This window comes from Ambystoma mexicanum, chromosome 6p (assembly GCF_040938575.1).
Source record: "Ambystoma mexicanum isolate Mex_15411 chromosome 6p, UKY_AmexF1_1, whole genome shotgun sequence".
Lineage (NCBI taxonomy): Eukaryota > Metazoa > Chordata > Amphibia > Caudata > Ambystomatidae > Ambystoma > Ambystoma mexicanum.
Window position 1 is genome coordinate 748,243,887 of NC_090935.1, and position 19,429 is coordinate 748,263,315.

The following is a 19,429-nucleotide window of genomic DNA, read 5'->3' on the forward strand; positions in this document are numbered from 1 at the left end:
CACTGTGGGGCACCTGCCACCAGGCCCCCAACCATGTCCCACTCATGTCCCCTTGCACCCCCACCCCCCAGCAGGCCCCCACTCATGTCCCCCTGCACCCCCACCCCCCAGCAGGCCCCCACTCATGTCCCCCTGCACCCCCACCCCCCAGCACTGTGGGGCACCTGCCAGCAGGCCCCCAACCATGTCCCCTTGCACCCCCACCCCCCAGCAGGCCCCCACTCATGTCCCCCTGCACCCCCACCCCCCAGCACTGTGGGGCACCTGCCAGCAGGCCCCCAACCATGTCCCACTCATGTCCCCCTGCACCCCCACCCCCCAGCAGGCCCCCACTCATGTCCCCTTGCACCCCCACCCCCCAGCACTGTGGGGCACCTGCCACCAGGCCCCCAACCATGTCCCCTTGCACCCCCACCCCCCAGCAGTGCAGGGGAAGCCTCCACCAGGCCCCCACCCATGTCCAACTCATGTTCCCCACCCAACATGTCATCACAATCCAGAACCCTGGTCTCTATGGTCAGCCCCCAAATGCAAAACACCCACCCGAGTATTGCATCCACCCACTCATAATTTGCAATCACATCACAGAACACCAATTGGAAGTTCCGAAACAAACACATGTCCCTCACATACACCCAATGGGTGTCAGTGAATCTCAAAACACATAACATGAAATGCATGAAAACAATGAGATACCACACATTGAAGTTCAACAAAAAAATAATGTATTAAAGGAAACATGAATAGAATCAAAAATGAAGAAACAGAAATGTGAATGTAAAAAATGAAAAGAAGCATGTCCGTTCAAAATAAAAAAAATAAAAACATATTGAAATCCAAAGTAATGTTGTACAAAGTCAATGTCCACAAAACAAAATCCAATGGGAAATAAAAATAAAAGCCATTGATCCATGGAGAATGTTAAAAAAGAAAGTATGTACAAGTCTACAACTATGTACAATGCAAGAAGCCAGGGTCCATTATCCCAACAAAATAAAGGAAACCTATCTAACTACACTAACTAATAAAAAAAATATATACAAAAATGTGGCCAATGTCCAAAAGGTCCAAATGAAACAAAAACAAAAATGAAACCTAACACTACCTACATAACTATGTACAAGGGCAGCGGGCTAGTTCCACGGCTCACTTCTGGATGTGCCGGGCCAGGGCATCACCGAACTCCTCCTCAATGTCCCGGAGGCGGTCCTCCTCCATGGCCCAGAGGGTCCGCAGGGCCGTCGACGTGTCCACCTCCAAACCCCTGCGGATTGCCTCGAGGCACTCGGCCCGCCTCAGGGCCCTCTGCATGGAGTTCTCCGCCCTGACCATTGAGAGCCGTGCCTCTTCCGCCCGCTGCCGCTCCGCATCTATGGCGTGGCCCAACCGCTGCCACACGGAAGACACTTTTTGTCCTGGGTCCTCCTGCCCTCCGGCCGATGCCTGCCCCTCCGATGTCGAAGGCCCCGAGCCTTCATGGCTCCCACCATGGTGCTGCTGCTGCTGTGCCTCTGCCCCTGCACTGCCTCCTGCTGCCTGCACATCCTCCGCCGGCTGGGGTGCAGTCGTTGACGTGGCCACCCCTGCTGGACGTCCGACTCCCGACTGTGGCAGGGATGCCTCCTCCACCAGCCTGGCCGCACCGTCAGAGGCAGCTCCACAGGGCACCCAGGTGACTGATGGGTGGGAAGATGGCACAGAGGACGACTGGCGCGTAGGGGGTCCAGCTGAGGAGGGGGTCGTGGCAAGCCCCATCAGACGGAGGAATCCGGCCTGGGTGACCTGTCCCAGCAGGCTGACGTGGTCAACGAGCCATTCGAGATGACGTGCAGTCTCTTCATGAAAAGACTGCAGGTCACCTCGCATGGCCCGTTGACGCAACGCCACACCAGCCAGGACAGGCTCAACCCGGGCCTGGATAGCCACGTCCGCAGGCAGAGGAAGGCCAGTTGACGTCAGCTCATCCCCTGCCTGAAAACTGGTCTGGACATAGGCATCCCTGCTGGTGCAAGATGATGCAGGGACAGGATCAGGGACAGGATTGCACACAGGCACCTCCGCGGCGGCCTGTGCTGCCTCCTGTCCCTGTTCCTGCACTGCACCACTAGCACCAGTGGGATCCCCACCCCCAGACCCCGTCTCTGGTGCTTGCACGGCCCCCTCCTCCACCAAACCCCCCACCAACCTGGATGACTCTGTGCCATCTTCCCCCGTTGGGCCCTGTGGGGTCCCAGCTGCCCCTTCTGCTGCCGAGGAGTCCAACTGCAACCTCCGCCTCTTGGACCTCCCCCCGGCAGCTGCGGCCTGGGACGCGGCACCGGACTCCTCACTCCCCGACGAGATGACAACATGGGAGGGGAGCCGGGCCTTGCGTCTCCGGCTGGCGGTGGGATCCCCGCTGCTGTGCTCCACAGCACCTTCTCCGCCCTTTTCATCAGTTGACGCTGCAGACAGGGAGAAACAAAACACACGCATCAGGGCAATGTACAATGGACACATACACACATGACAGTTGTACATGAGTGGCATTGGCAAACCTCAGACATGTCATCACGATCCCCAACACACATATCATTACAACTCGCACACACGAGCCATACCACAGCCATATCGCAACTGCCAACACCATCCATACACATACAACAGCATGAGCAGCCAAAGGTGAGCCAGACATCACATGCAACACAGGAAGTGCACCACACATGTACACACACCACCACACTTGCATGCATGTGTACACCTCTGCCAAGTGTTGCAGTGTTCAGACGGGCATCCATGTCACATCTGCCCATCAGGCTTCCACATACCGCTGTCACATGCATCCATGTTGCATCACTGTTGCACCCTTGTCAAATACACACACATGCACATGTACACAGCGCTGATACATGCAGCTGAAAACAACATACATGCGTGACATCACGGACATGTCTACTCACATACACATTCATACAAACTTGTGTGCCCACACAACTGCATTTGGCATGCAAGCCCACACACACAGGCACCATCCATGTCTCACACATTACAGCCCTCGCATGTGTCAGCCCCACGGACCTGTACACCCGCACCCATACTCGACCCCATACAAACAGATGTGCAACCTGCACACTACTGAACAATCACCACACGCACTGCTTACAATCAGGATGCATGTACACTCACCGCTCGACTCCAGACGGGTCTGCCTCTCAAGGACCTGGACGTGGAGCGCTGGGGATATGTGGTCCAGGACCCCCATCTGTTCTTCCGACAAGTGGCCCCGGCGCCCCTTGGCATCCGCTGCCTTCAAGAGGCGCCGGGCCTTGTTCAGGGTCCTGGACCTGAAGTCCTCCCAGCGCTTCTTGACATGTTGGAAGTCGCGGACTGCCACCCCCTCCGCGTTGATGGCAGTCACGATGTCAGTCCAGATCCGAGTCCGTCCTTCCTTGTCGGCGCGGGAACTTCCGAAGAGGGCATCATACTGCCCCAGGACTTGCTCCACCAGGACACCAACTTCGGTGGCACTGAAGCTGGTGCCCCTCTGCCTCTCTGGCCGGGGGTTGTCAGTGGTCACAGATGGAGTTTGCCCCGACATGACAACCCCAGAGGCAGGAGTGGGTGGGCAACTGGGTCCTGGGGCTGGGCTGTGGAGCGATGGAATCCCAGTCGGGAGTCTTTGGTTCCAGCAGGGGTGGTCACACCAACAGCACCCCTGGCTGATGTGCAGGCAGCAAATGGCAGGGCACGTGGGCAGCAGGCAGTCAGGCAGCAGCAGATGGCAGGTGGGAGCGTGCTCGGGGCTCTGGGGGGCAGTAGTTCGGCCTTCTGGGCAGGAGCGTGGTCTTCCGTGTGCTTACGCGTGGCCAGCTTGATACGGAGTGATTTGGCACGTGAAAATTCTGCACGTCAGCGTGTAATTCGAGGAAAGGCCCTTAGCGCGTAAGCGCGTCTGCACGCATACGCATTTTCATTGGACCAAAGGCCCTCAGCGCGTGAGCGCGTCTGTGACGTGACGTGCGAGGGAGTATCCCTCATTGCACGTGATGACAGAACACACGTGGATTTCAGCCAATCGCGTGTGAAAGTTCACGGCACCCCGGAACACACGTACCCAGGCCAATGGCATCACGTACCCAGGCCAATGGCGTGTGGAACTACCCGCGCACCCCGAAACACACGTACCCAGGCCAATGGCGTGTACGCTCGCTCCCCTCCGATCACACGCGATGACACCCGAATACGGGAAACCAACGAGTCCGCCCACACGGAGGCGTCCCGCGCCCGCGCACAGCATAAAAGTGCGCGCAAACAACAAACGCGTATATACAGCGACGATGAATGCCCCATTTGTTGCTGCACTGATTGTGGGACACCGCAGGAGGAGGAGAATAGCCAGGGCACGCATTTTTGCACCACGGACAAGCCTTTTTGGGATGCCTGATGACCAGGTCTACGGCAGGTATAGGTTTCCACCCCATATCATCCTAGACCTGGTCAGGGAGTGGGAAGATGACCTCACATCCCCCACCCTTTGCTCCCAAGCATTGAGCCCCTTGGAGAAGCTGCTCAATGTCTTGCATTTTTTGGCCACTGGGTCGTTTCAGCGGACCACTGCCATAGTGGGGGGGGTCTCACAGGCCACGCAGTCACGCTGCCTACACCAGGTACTGGCAATCATGACAGCGCGCCCCTCAGTCCGCAGGCACATATACATGCCCAGAACACCCGCAGAAAGGCAGGCCGTTGTCCTGGATTTTTTCAGGGTGGCACACTTCCCCAAAGTGCTCGGTGCCATAGATTGCACCCATGTGGCCCTACGTCCACCTAGGGCCACTGAGCACATCTACCGAAACCGCAAGCACTGGCATTCCATCAATGTACAGGTGGTATGCGATGCAAAGGGAATCATCACCTCTGTCTATGCAAACTACCCTGGCTCCACCCATGACAGTTTCATATACAGAATGTCCGCCCTGAGCCGGGCCCTGGAAGCTGGGCAGCATGGCGACACATGGCTCCTAGGTCAGTACAAATGCCCTTGCACATGCATGCAAGTCACACACAGACAAATATCCCAACCCTAATAATCTCAATTATTATCACCTCCCCAGGGGACAGTGCCTACCCTCTGAGCAACCACATGATGACGCCAATCCGGAACCCCACCACACCACCCCAGGTAAGATACAACGCCGCCCATATTGCAACCAGGGGCATAGTGGAGCGCACATTCGGAGTGCTCAAGTCACGTTTCCGCTCCCTTGACCGCTCTGGTGGGCAACTACTCTATGCACCACCAGTAGTGTGCAGGATCATTGTGGCAGCATGTGTCCTGCACAATGTTGCAACACGGCAGGGCGTCCCGGTGGACATGGTGGTGCCCCCACATCCTCAACCACAGGCACAGGTGCTGCCCATGGGAGGGGACAGGGCACGTGGCGAGGAAGCCCGGACCCAGCTTGTGGCCACATTTTTCACCTAAACTTCCACCCCTGCGGAGTGCACACAGGCCTGGCACATACCAGGTGACAATCGATGATGACAAAGTGACAGTCAACTGTCACAACCCTACCACCCTGAGATAGTTGCCATGGAAGTGCCACATCGTCTGCATCCCTAGCTACTTAAACACAAGCTATCCTGTGCAACCAAAATGCACACATATGACATGTGACATGACATGGGCCATACACAAGTATTCCAAGGCCCAATGAGGCAGGGGGGGGAACAAGGGAACACAGAGAACGGTACTACTAGGCCAGGTGTCATTGAGATTGTGCAAGTGCAGGGGTAGGGGGAAGGGAAAAGTGCAAGGGGAAGGGTGGGGGGGAGTCCAGTACAGGGGAAGTAGGCCAAAAGAATAATACATAGGTCGCCTGGTGGCAACTGCAAAGATAAGTGCAGACAAGTGCTGGGAAGGGAGGGCTGTAGGGATAGAGAGACAGTACTGCAGTGCAGGGGTTGCCAGGGTGGCAGTGCAAGTGGACAGTGGCTGGGCCAGGGACCGAGGTTGGTGAGAGTGTCCCAGTAGCAGCTCCTGTGCAGTTCCAGTGAAGAATTCTGCAAGGGAGAGGCAGAGAGTAAGCAGAAGCAAAGAGGAAGGTCTTGAGGTGCTTCCAGAACTGGAGATGGTTCCCCTCAAGTTCAAGTCAGCCAGGAAGTCTGTTCCAGGGGGAGGGCCCTGCTGCGGAGAGAAACATACCCCCAGCTAGTTGCTCTGAGAAGCGGATGACCTGGACATGCAAGGTGTGCATCACACACACCTGCAAAACAGGCCATGGCCATCACTGTCATGTCACTCAAACCCTCCCAAACATCAACATGACATGGCAAGCAATACCCATACACTGACGCAGTAACAATAAGGTACACATTGCCATGTCCTAAATGTACAGTGGCATCGGACAATGATGCCTGACCCGGAATCAGATGAAATGACAGACCAACAAAATGTCCCACCCAAAATAAGTCGTTTCCAAATGCATTGCAACAGTCGTAGACGTAACATCACAATGAATGCCTGTCTATATCCACATTATGCATTGCAAAATCAACACTGCAGCTCATGTGTGCAGTGTCCCACTCCTGCATCACACTGCTCAGCGCACAGCACAGTGAACAGCCATTGCGTGTGATGCACACCCTGAGCATCACATCTAAGTGACAGACTACATCAAACATCAAATTTTTGGCATGTACTGGAACCATAATCGGTCACAGAACATGTGCTGCCGGGACACAGTGGGCACCAGAAGGCAAACAGTGTACACGTGGATATGCAAGGGTGGGAGTACATGGAGTGCATCCGAGTGCAAGTGTGTGGTTCTGCAGGGACATGCACTCCACATATGCATGTGCACTCAAGTGACCATCAGTGTTCCTTACACATCACATGTGAACATCCACCATGTGTACACCCCAGCATGTCAAACCACAACTATCCCCTCGCACCTGAAAGGAAAACACAACACATGAACAGGCATTGATCAGCAGAACACAACATGTACATAGGACAACAACATTACAATGTCAGAGTTCCCATCACACTGCAGGGCAATGCAACTATCAACAACAACCCCCCCCTCCCGCGCAAATGACCATGACCCGCTGAACAACTGCACCTGGGTCATGGAGCCTCCAACCCTCATTTCCACCTGGCCACAGGATCACCTTTACCCTTCGTGTCCATCTCCCACCTTGTGTGTAAAAAGATGCCTGAACCCTCAGAATCCACACTCATTTACAAAATCACAAAATCCAAGGCATGAAAACGAACCCAAACACCCTCCAGTAGATGACTTGACGTAGCAGTACCTCACAAACGCCAAGTACTACCACAATGATGCAACAACCAAGGTAGCACAGCAGAACAATGTCACGACAGGATGTGAGACATGTGTGGTACATGACATAGGATGATGCACAATGAATGGATGTGTACTGTCACAGGTCCCCTGTACAGGCGCGGGAGTCTCATGAAACAACCACCCACACCATGTCCCGGGTGCCTGCAAGGTCAAACTCACACAGGCCCCTGAGATCATGGTGGGGAATGAGGTTCAGGGATATGCAGTCGGGACAGGTGTAGACACACTGGATGACTGGAATGAGTGGCAGGTGAGGGGAGGAGGAATGACACATGAAACTAGGGAATGCACAAAAATGTACAACCTGCATGAACACATACACAATCCAAACAAACTTGGACATCATTGTCATGACATTCTGTAGTCCAGGCTCAGGAGTGGTACGAACCAACCACCCCCTCTAGGGTTTTGGCGCCTGCAAGTTCGGGGCTTACACAGGCATCCGCAACCCCAGTGGGGAAAGAGGGTCAGGGAACGTTGCTTGGATAGGCACGGGAAGCAGGAACACCGGGTAGAGGGTACAGGTTTCATAATTGCATAGGATCATGGGTGATTAGGGAAAAAAACATACCAAATAGGACCACACATACATCCGTGCCTCAGTACACTCCCCAGCAAGCCTATGCAGGGCAGTTTGTAAGGAAAACAACAAGACACTTAGCTCTGGTTTTGAGTGCTGGCCTCCTGCCTGCGCACTCTCAGGGCCGGTTACAGGAGCACTCCAATGCTGCAAAGAGAGACACAGTCAACAACCTGTATGTGCCAATTACACGAAAACACAACACAAAACATGCCCCATAGCAACAAACTACTCTACAAACAGACAATCAGTGCTCGATGCTTCGTACCCATATATAACATCACCCCTGTGACGGGTCATACACAGTCAATGCAGTGAGTCAGGCGCTGGTGGGTGCGTGGCAAATGGAACACCAATGTGTCACAATTCACACAACATGCAATGTTCCCTGGGTAAGCAGACAGACCCATATGGCAAGCCATGACTACAGAGCAAGTTGCGTACCACCATGACCAAAACAAAGTTGGCAGTGCATTTATCATGAAGTACGTGGAATAGACATGCACTGCACCCAAGTATGTCCCTTGCTGTATGTCCCTGTGAGCTGCCCCTTTCCATGTCTCTGAAGGCTACATGGTTGATACAAGTGCCTCAATGAACCTTGGTGTACCGCAGGGTATGTGCCACTGCCCCTGCATGTGTCCCAGACAACCCTACTATCAACAGCCATCAGTCCACAAACACATCTGAGCTGCATTGTGTGCTTCAACACCAATATTCGTCTAAGCTCACCCTCAGTGCTGTGACTAAGCCTGCATGTGCAACTCGCCTGGTGCAAGCTTTGCTGTGTCGTGGCCCCCCTGTGATGCTCACCTTGCCTGGAGTTCCTTGGAACATGTCAGCAGTTCTAGGATGTGGGTCTGCAATCACTGTGGCTCTGCTCGTGCACACATGTGCATGTGGGCACCAACAAACGGGTCAGGAATTCCGTCGTCCAATGGGCCATGTCTGCTGCCAAAGGTGCTCTGGTGCCTCATCCCCCTGCAGAAAGTGCATGGAACAAATGATTAATGCATGAAAGTGATCTGTGTGTGTCTCATCAGGCATCTCATTACTTGACCATGTCAGAGAGTCACATCACAAATCACACCATCAGTCCGTCTTTGACTTCCAAAGTGTGGAACACTATCTACAGCATGAATTGCAACAGGCACGTGTACAGTAAAGAAATGAGACATAATACACAATGCATAGCAATCAATGTCCACATTAATCATGACACACCCCATCTAGCAAAAGCTGAACAGTGGACAATTACACCTAAATCATCCGCACTAGGGGTGTCAACACAAGTCACAAAGCACCAGACATGCCACAGATATGACAGTCCAAAGCCCTTGTGTAAAATTCTGTAACACCGAACCATCCTTGCGAGCCCATGGATAAGGGAGGCAGGAGTGGCATATGTGAGTCAAGGAACCCAAGCAGCAAACACATACACAAGACAACCATGAAGGGCCCAGCTGGAACAGACAGTGGATGCCTTCAAAAACCACAAGGCACCGCACTGTCACATGAAAGCACAATAGACTACTAATTTTAAACTAACTCAACTATTAACTAATTACACTAACTATGGAAAACCTACATTACCTATTTAAACTAACTATCAAACAGAAACTTAACTAACTAAACTAAAAGAAAAATCAAAAATGGCCACATACGACCCGGGGGGGAGGGGAGGCACCCAGGAGGGGGGAGGTACAGGGTGCTGCTCAACATCCACATGCGATGATGCTGAGCCAAAAAAAAATACCTCCATGGGCTCAACGTCTGCACAGCACGACCTATGTGGGAGATAGATGGTCGTCCGAGTCTGGCTCATCCTGTAAAGGAGGACGTGGCACAGTAGCCTGGCCACGCCTAGCCGCAGCTTGCCCCTCGTCGGCAGCAAGTCTGCCGGACAGGTGAGCCTGGTTCTGTGTGGCGATGTTACATAGGTCTGCATGCAGAACCTCACGTGATACACGTGCTTCCTCTTGCAAGGTAGCACGTGTAACACGGAGTTCCTCCTGCAAGGCCTGGCTGGACAACCGCTGCACCTCCCGGCAAGCCTGTAGCTCAGCCGAGATGGTGCGCTCAAGCTGTGCAAACCTCTCCTCTGCCTGCTGCCTCTGGGACATCATAAGAACACCCAGAGTGGATCTGAGGGAGGCATACTCCTCCCTCAGGGCATCCATGTGCGCCTCTGCGTGAGCAGCAATTGCTTGACGCAGAGACGACATTTCAGCCTGGCGTGCCCTGTCTGAGGCCGCCATGCCCAGCCTGAGCGAGCGGGCCGTGGACCGTGCCGCCTGCTGCTGGAGAAGCACCTGCCTAGCAGGGGGGAGCACAGATTGGGCCACACGCTCCATGCTCTCAGCGATGTTCTCCATTGCTGCCCCCTGCCGTTCGGAATTGGCAGTCATGTCTTGCTCCCACTCAGTATACAGCGGTTGCGCGCGGCGACCGCGTTGCTGGGCTTGACCCCTGCGGGACCCAAGGACCGGAGGTCCTCGCTGTGTTGGCACCGCCTGCGGCTGCACGACTACATGCCCCCGTCGACGTGATGTCCCAGGCACATCAGTGACTGGTGTGGAGGGTGACCCTGCATCCCGATCCACCACGGGCGGAGGAACCAAGACTGTCTGATCCCTCAGTGCAGGTGTCGCAGACAGAGGAGTGTCCACATCAGAATCACTCACCCCTGACACATGGACTTGATGGTCATCCAACTCAACATGGACGTCAGAGTCGTCATCAAGGCTGGACTCATAGGCAGCCAGAGACAGGATGGACTGCAGCACTTGGGGGGTTTCGTGGCCTACCACCCCACGACCCCCACTAGTGCCGGGTTGATGTGGTCTTACCAACCCTGTGTCTGGCGTGACAACACCATCCTCTGCATCCATTGCGTCATCACCTGAAAAATAGAGAGGAAAAGGTAACTACACATGTCAGAAGCACACAACACACACACACACCGACAGCAAAGGCATCCGGCAGACATGTGACACACAACATATGACCTGGCATGCATGCTGGGTCTACTTAGAATATCCACTGTGATCAGACCTGTTGAAAGGTGGCAGTTTGCATGGAAGTGGGTCTATGCAATGCTGAAAATGTGTACGCCACTCACTACCTACATGTACAAGCACTCCATGGTGTGTGCCAGGAAATGTGAAGGCAGTGCAATGTCAAATTCAGACATCACGTGCATTGTGTATTCAATGTGTACCATGTCTAGCAGCCAAGCACCCCTCCACCCCAGTACCAAAGCAGGGATGCCTAGCATGGTATCAAAAGGCTGCCCATACACCTGTGTATTGACAAGCAGTGTTGACTGGCATCAACAGCTTAATGTGAATCAAATTACAACACTGCTAATGATGCTGGGACAGTGGGCAGGACACATGATGGAAGATCCGGAGGCCAGCCACGTGTGAAGAAGACACGACAAGAGTTGGACAGAGTCATTGGCCATTGAACAGGCTGAGGCCTGTGAGCCACACAGATTGTCATTGCCTAAACATGTGTGCAACGCAGGACTGAGCCACAGTTGACATGGGGAGGCCGATAATATGGCAGGCAATGTATGTAACCAAGGACTCATATTACAGTGCTCATCCAGTCAAGGACACATAGGGGCATGCGTGCAATGCACATGGAGCATGAATGGGCACTCATGTCCCTGCGGGACATCTGACCCATGCACAGTACAAGTGGGATACCCTGCATCGAGTACTAAGGCTGTACCACACGGCATATGTCTGGCAGTTTCTAAGCTGGAAGTTAGCATCTACACAGGACACATGAACAAGAAACTACACATTGGCAAGAATGTAGCAGACCAGTGCAAAGGTGGAACTGGGGTGCAGAGTGGCGGAGGAGGGGCAAGGGAGCATGCCCACATGGAGTCCCGCATGCAGGCAGAGGAGACATGCATGACGGTAGCATTGCATTACTTACACCTCAGAACCATGTACACGTCACATGTAGCAGCAATCATGCACAACACATCCCACAAGTGAAACACACACGTCCTCAACAACTACGCTTCAACACTCACTGGACTGGGCATCAAAGTCCAGCATCTCTCCCACACCTTCGACCAATTCTGGTGGTATGAACTCCGCAACGAGAGCCTCATGCGGAGTGAGTTCTTCCTCCTCTGGTGCAGGCCCACCGCCAGTCACCAGAGTCAAGTTGTAATTTGAGGCACGCTTAGCCTTAGTGCTGCGCTTGATGTCATTCCAGCGCTTTTTGCACTCCTGCGCTGTGCGCACCTCATGGCCGAATGAACTGACATGTTCCGCAACATGCTTCCAGTGGGTGTCACGTTGGGCAGCCGTAGTCTGACTATTGGCACCCACTACCATGTCACGGCTGTGTCCCCGCACGTAGTCCACGAGGAAGTCCAGTTCCTGCTTACAGAAAGGCTTCTTCCTCGACGTGCAGGAGGTCGTGGCTGTGTGTGGGGTCCCAGCCTGTGCTGCAGGTGCAACCTTCCTCCTCTTGGACTGTGGCGCAGACCCTGGCTGGCTAATGCCGCCCTGACCAGTATGGCCAGTGGGTTCGGTGGATTGAGCCGAGGGAGTGGCAGGTGGAGGGATGACCAAAGGCCTGACTTGTGTCAGTGGCAGCTGGGTGCCCACTAATGGACCCTGCGCAGCAACATCAGCTGTGGCAGGGTCATTGACCGCAACGGTCCTGGTTGGCAGACTCACAACCGGGGTGCTGTTGGGTGCATCTGCCCCTGCACTTGCCAACACCCGGCTGTTCGGGGCAGCAGATGACATGACTGCCCCAGGGACACGTGTCTTGGTCTGAGCAGCCCGGCGTGCCCCTATGGTTTCCCCCCTGGCCTGTTGGAGATCTACCAAGGGCTCTTCAAGTGCCAACGCAGCCTGCGCTGGCAGACCCTGAGCCTGGGTGGCGGTGTCCACAGCTGCACCTGCAGCTACTGCTACCCTTGGGCCCGTGGCAGTCGATGGAACGGACTGCTGGGTCATACGGGTGCCAGTGCCAGATGCAGGAGCTGCATCCCCCGGAACCACAGGGGGTGGTGGCATGGCTGCACCGACACATGGCACAACATTGTGCTCAAGTGGCGCACCCCTGTCTCTTCCCCCTCTGTGGCTGCCCTGGACACCCTGGAGTCCCCCTACTCCCTGGTCACCACGGCCACGTCCCCGACCACGCCCGCCACGAGGAGTACGCCCAGCTGAGGCGCCCCTCACCTTTGGTGGCCTCCCAACCATGGCACAGATGTAATAGTGCTGGCACAGATGGAGTGGTGCCAATGGGAGGTGTACACCACAATTGTCCTGGGCAATTGGGGTGAAGGGGGTGGGAAGCAAGATGTTAACAGCCCCCCTGCACCTGCAAGGCTGTATGTGACCCCGGTGATGTGGTGACGGGTCACGCAACGCTCAGGCACCCCAAAACTGCAGTAAAACCGTGCACGCAACCCTGCAGCCTACGTGCGTGGATTTGACCTCCCGCAGTACGCGGTGACACCCAGTAACACGAATAACGCGTACGCGTGGGACACGCAGGCTACGATGACATCGAAAATGGGTGCAATACACAGGGGCACCCGCAGTGGGAAAAGGAGCGTTTGCGACTCACCGTCTGACTAGCGCGATGCAGAAAAACACGCGTAGCCAATACCCCCGCCAAAAGAAGAGATACGTCCTTGAGAGCTGTGAAGTAGATGGCGTGCGAAACAACTGGAAGCAGCAACACACGTCGGTCTCCACGGAAGGCACGTACAGCGAACTGCTGGGCCCGCTCACCTTTAACCCGTGCTGAGGGAAACGCACGCGCGCGTCACGTCACATGCGGACGTGCAGTTTTTCATGCGCGATTACGCGCATTACACGCGGACGTGCAGTTTTTCACGCGCGATTACGCGCATTACACGCGGACGTGCAGTTCGCATTACACGCGGACGTGCAGTTTTCCACACGCGATTAGCCTGGGTACGTGTGTTCCGGGGTGGCGTGAACTTTCACACGCGATTGATTGTAATCCACGTGTGTTCTGTCATCACGTGCAATGAGGGATACACCCTCGCACGACACGTCACAGACGCGCTCACGCGCTGAGGGCCTTTGGTCCAATGAAAATGCGTATGCGTGCAGACGCGCTTACGCGCTACGGGCCTTTCCTCGAATTACACGCTGACGTGCAGATTTTTCACGTGCCAAATCACTCCGTATCAAGCTGGCCACGAATACACACGGAAGACCACGCTGCTGCCCAGTAGGCCGAATCACTGCCCCCCAGTGCCCCGAGCAGCCTCCCACGTGCCATCTGCTGCTGCCTGCCTGCTGCCACCGTGCCCTGCCATTTGGTGCCTGCACATCAGCCATCTGCAGGGGTCCAGTTGCTGTGTCGACCCCTGCTGGAACAGTAGACTCCCGACTGGGATACCATCGCTCCACAGCCCAGCCCCAGGACCCAGTTGCCCACCCACGCCTGCCTCGGGGGTCGCCATGTCGGGGCAAGCACCATCTGAGACCAGTGGCGACCCCCAGCCAGAGAGGCAGAGGGCCACCAGCTTCAGTGAGAAGGAAGTTGGTGTCCTGGTGGAGCATGTCCTGGGGCATTATGATGCCCTCTTCGGAAGACCACGCGCCAACAAGGAAGGACGGGAGAGGATCTGGGACGATGTAGTGGTTGCCATCAACGCGGAGGGGGTGGCAACCCGCGACATCAAGCACATCAAGAAGCGCTGGGAGGACTTGAGGTCCAGGACCCTCAATAAGGCCCGGCGCCTCGCGGAGGGGGGCCGGGCACGCCTGAGTGACATCGAGATGAGGGTCCTGGAACGCGTAGACCCAGCGCTCCACGCCCAGATCCTTCGGAGGCAGATCCATCTGGAGTTGGCCGGTAAGTGGCCAAGCATTACTGTGTGAGACAGGGCATGTTGCAGTGTGCTGGTTGTCTGATACCTGCCTGTATGTGTGACATAGGCCATGTACGTATGTGTGTGTGCAGGGACATCATGGTCAGGCATGTGAGTACAGTGATGTGTGAACCACATGGTTGGTGCATGTGTCCTATTGCAACATGGGGGGCTCTGTGCGGAATGGACACATGGAAGCATGGCAGTCTCTGTTCCTGGACATGGGTGGGGGTGAGGGATGGGTGCTGGTCCCATGTACACGTATGGTGCCCATGTGTGTGTGTCTGAACTGCGTGTCTGTGACTTGTAACTGCCATGGATGCATGACACATGTCTGTGACAATGTTCAGATTCACTGATGCAGCCTAGTCATCCTTGTATCCACTGCGTCTGTGGTGTACGAGGCCAGATGGATGGAACTACGGTGAGGTGTGTGCATGTGATGGCAAGACCCATGATGCATGTGAGTTTGAAACCAACATTGTATGAATCATGAGTCCCTTGGTCATGTATGCCAATGTCCATGGCATGCGCCATGCCTGTTACTGTATGTGTTTTGCCTGCACTGACCCATGTGTTGTGGCGGGACATGATGGAAGTGATGTATGACAGTGCCACTCATCTGCTGTTGCTTCCTGTCTAGGGGACCATTGTACAGTACCCTGATGCTTGTGTTCTATGTCTCCCTCTACACAGTGGCAAGTGAAGAAGAGGGCGGAGAAGGCGCTGTGGAGCAGAGCGGCGGGGATGCCACCACGGCTGCTGCGGAAGGGGTGGGTGAGCCCCCACAGGGGCTTGCACCGGCGGAAGACGGCGTGGAGACATCCAGGTTGGTGGTTTCCACAGAGGGGGAGGAGGCCGCTACTGAGCCACACATGGGGCCTGGTGGGGGCATCCCCGCTGGTGCAAGTGGTGCAGTCCAGGGCCAGGGGCAGGAGGCAGCACAGGTCGCCGTTGGAGGTGCCTGTGCATGTCACTGTCCCTGACACTGTGACTGCACCACCATGCACCAGCAGGGATGCCCCATCCCAGGCCCGTCCGCAGGTAGGGGAGATGTCCATGTCATCTGACACTCCTCTACCTGCGGACGAGGGGACCCCTGGCCGTGTGGAGAGGGTCCTGATTGGTGTCGCGTTGCGCACGGCTGGCATTCGTGATGAGGTGCATGCTTCCCGGGAGGAGCATGCACATCATCACGAAGAGCACCGTGCGTACGTGAACCATTTGGGAGCCGCCATGGTCGGGGGTTTCCTACATGTGTGTGGCCTTCTGGCGACCCTCTCCTCCTCTGTGGAGGCTATGCGCCAGTCGTGCTCCATGCCGTCTTCCGGCCCAGATGCCACCAGGGCCCCCTGTGGACCTGCCCCGACCAACGCAGCCAGCTCGGTGGGGACCCCATCCCTGCCACAGTCGGGAGTCGAAGGTCCAGCAGGGGTGGACACACCAGCAACTGTCCCCCTGCAGATGGAGGATGTGCCGGCATCATCTGGCAGGGCACGTGCACGACGGCATCGGTGGATTCCATCAGCCTGGATGCCGTCGTGCTGGCAGAGGCAGTGGCGTCGGAGGCAGCAGCAGGCTCGACGTGGGAGGCATCATGGCTCGGGGCCATCAAGATCAGAGGGGCAGGCATCGGCCGGAGGGCAGGGGAACCCTGGGATGGCAGTGTCTTCCGTGTGGGAACAGTTGGTCCAGCGGATAGGTGCGGAGCGGCAGCGGGCGGAAGAGGAGCGGCTCACCATGGTCAGGGCGGAGTTCTCCATGCGTCGGGCGTTGAGGCGGGCTGAGTGCCTCGAGGAAGCTCGCAGGGAGTTTGAGGTGGACACGGGGTTGTCCCTGCGAGACCTCGGGGCCAGGACAGAGTCCCGCCTCCGGGACATCGACATGGAGTTCGAGGATGCCCTGGCCGGCAACATCACAGAGTGAGCCGCAGGACTTGCCCGCTGCCATTGTATATAGTTCTTTAGTTAGTTAGTGTTAGGTTTCCTTTATTTTTTAAGTTTTTTTTGGACCGCTCGGACAATGGCCACTTTTCTGTATATTTTTTTATTATTAGTTAGTAGTAGTAGGTTTAATTTATGGTGTTGGGCTCATGGACCCTGGGATATTCTTGTACATAGTTTGATGTTTGGAAAACATTTGTTGGATTTATATTTGTGTTCACCATGAGGCAATGGTTTTTCCTTATTTTTCCCCCCATTATTTTGCTTTGGACTACATTATTTTTTGGATTCCTTTGTTTTTTGATTTTTTCTATTTGTTCTCGGACATGGACCATTTGTTTTGTCATCCCCATTGTTGTGTGTTTTATTTCTTTACTTCATTTTCATCTTTAATACATATATTTATTACTTACATTTGTGGTATTTTCTCATTGGTTTCATGCATGTCATGATATGGGTTTTGACATTCACTTGCACCCATTGTGTATGTGTGTGTGAGGGACATGTGTTCATTTACATACTTGCCATTGGGGTTGTATCATGTAATTGCATCTACTATGTGGGTGGATGCAATCCTTGCCTGGGTGTTTGTGCTGGGTATGCTGCCCATTACTGCCATGATTGCGTTTCGTCAGGACCTGGGGGCAGGGGGACATGAGTGGGGGCCTGCTGGGGGGTGGGGGTGCAAGGGGACATGAGTGGGACATGGTTGGGGGCCTGCTGGCAGGTGCCCCACAGTGCTGGGGGGTGGGGGTGCAGGGGGACATGAGTGGGGGCCTGCTGGGGGGTGGGGGTGCAAGGGGACATGGTTGGGGGCCTGCTGGCAGGTGCCCCACAGTGCTGGGGGGTGGGGGTGCAGGGGGACATGAGTGGGGGCCTGCTGGGGGGTGGGGGTGCAGGGGGACATGAGTGGGGGCCTGCTGGGGGGTGGGGGTGCAAGGGGACATGAGTGGGACATGGTTGGGGGCCTGGTGGCAGGTGCCCCACAGTGCTGGGGGGTGGGGGTGCAAGGGGACATGAGTGGGGGCCTGCTGGGGGGTGGGGGTGCAAGGGGACATGGTTGGGGGCCTGGTGGCAGGTGCCCCACAGTGCTGGGGGGTGGGGGTGCAAGGGGACATGAGTGGGGGCCTGCTGGGGGGTGGGGGTGCAAGGGGACATGAGTGGGACATGGTTGGGGGCCTGCTGGCAGGTGCCCCACAGTGCTGGGGGGTGGGGGTGCAGGGGGACATGAGTGGGGGCCTGCTGGGGGGTGGGGGTGCAAGGGGACATGGTTGGGGGCCTGCTGGCAGGTGCCCCACAGTGCTGGGGGGTGGGGGTGCAGGGGGACATGAGTGGGGGCCTGCTGGGGGGTGGGGGTGCAAGGGGACATGAGTGGGACATGGTTGGGGGCCTGGTGGCAGGTGCCCCACAGTGCTGGGGGGTGGGGGTGAAAGGGGACATGAGTGGGGGCCTGCTGGGGGGTGGGGGTGCAAGGGGACATGGTTGGGGGCCTGGTGGCAGGTGCCCCACAGTGCTGGGGGGTGGGGGTGCAAGGGGACATGAGTGGGGGCCTGCTGGGGGGTGGGGGTGCAAGGGGACATGAGTGGGGGCCTGCTGGGGGGTGGGGGTGCAAGGGGACATGAGTGGGACATGGTTGGGGGCCTGCTGGCAGGTGCCCCACAGTGCTGGGGGGTGGGGGTGCAAGGGGACATGAGTGGGGGCCTTGTGGAGGCTGCCCCTGGTGACTGGAGGGGTGGGGGTGGTGTGAGACATGGGTGGGGGCCTTGTGGAGGCTGCCCCTGGTGACTGGAGGGGTGGGGTGGTGTGAGACATGGGTGGGGGCCTTGTGGAGGCTGCCCCTGGTGACTGGGGGGTGGGGGTGGTGTGAGACATGGGTGGGGGCCTGGTGGAGGCTGCCCCTGGTGACTGGGTGGTGGGGGTGGTGGGAGACATGGGTGGGGGCCTGCTGGGGGGTGGGGGTGCAAGGGGACATGGTTGGGGGCCTGCTGGCAGGTGCCCCACAGTGCTGGGGGGTGGGGGCGCAGGGGGACATGAGTGGGGGCCTGGTGGAGGCTGCCCCGGGTGACTGGAGGGGTGGGGGTGGTGGGAGACATGGGTGGGGGCCTGGTGGAGGCTGCCCCTGGTGACTGGGGGGGGGCAAGGGGACATGAGTGGGACATGGTTGGGGGCCTGCTGGCAGGTGCCCCACGGTGCTGGGGGGTGGGGGTGCAAGGGGACATGTGGCTTGGCTGGGGGGCATGCCCATGGTGGATGGGCTGCCTGCGGGACATGACCAGGGGTGCAGGGTAGTCCCCTGTGGTGTGGGCTGCCTGCAGAGGTCGTGGAGGGGGTAGAGGGGAGACCTGGGAGGACCCACACTGGCAATTCACCTCTTCAACTTCCCGCACACCCACGTAATACACTGCCCCACTCGCACAGGCCCAATCGCGTGTAGATTTTCTCGCGCACCCCTGAAATCCACGTACCCAGGCCAATCGCGTGTAGATTTTCTCGCGCACCCCTGTAATACACGTACCCAGGCCAATCGCGTGTAGCATTTCTCGCGCACCCCTGAAATCCACGTACCCAGGCCAATCGCGTGTAGATTTTCTCGCGCACCCCTGTAATACACGTACCCAGGCCAATCGCGTGTAGCATTTCTCGTGCACCCCTGAAATCCACG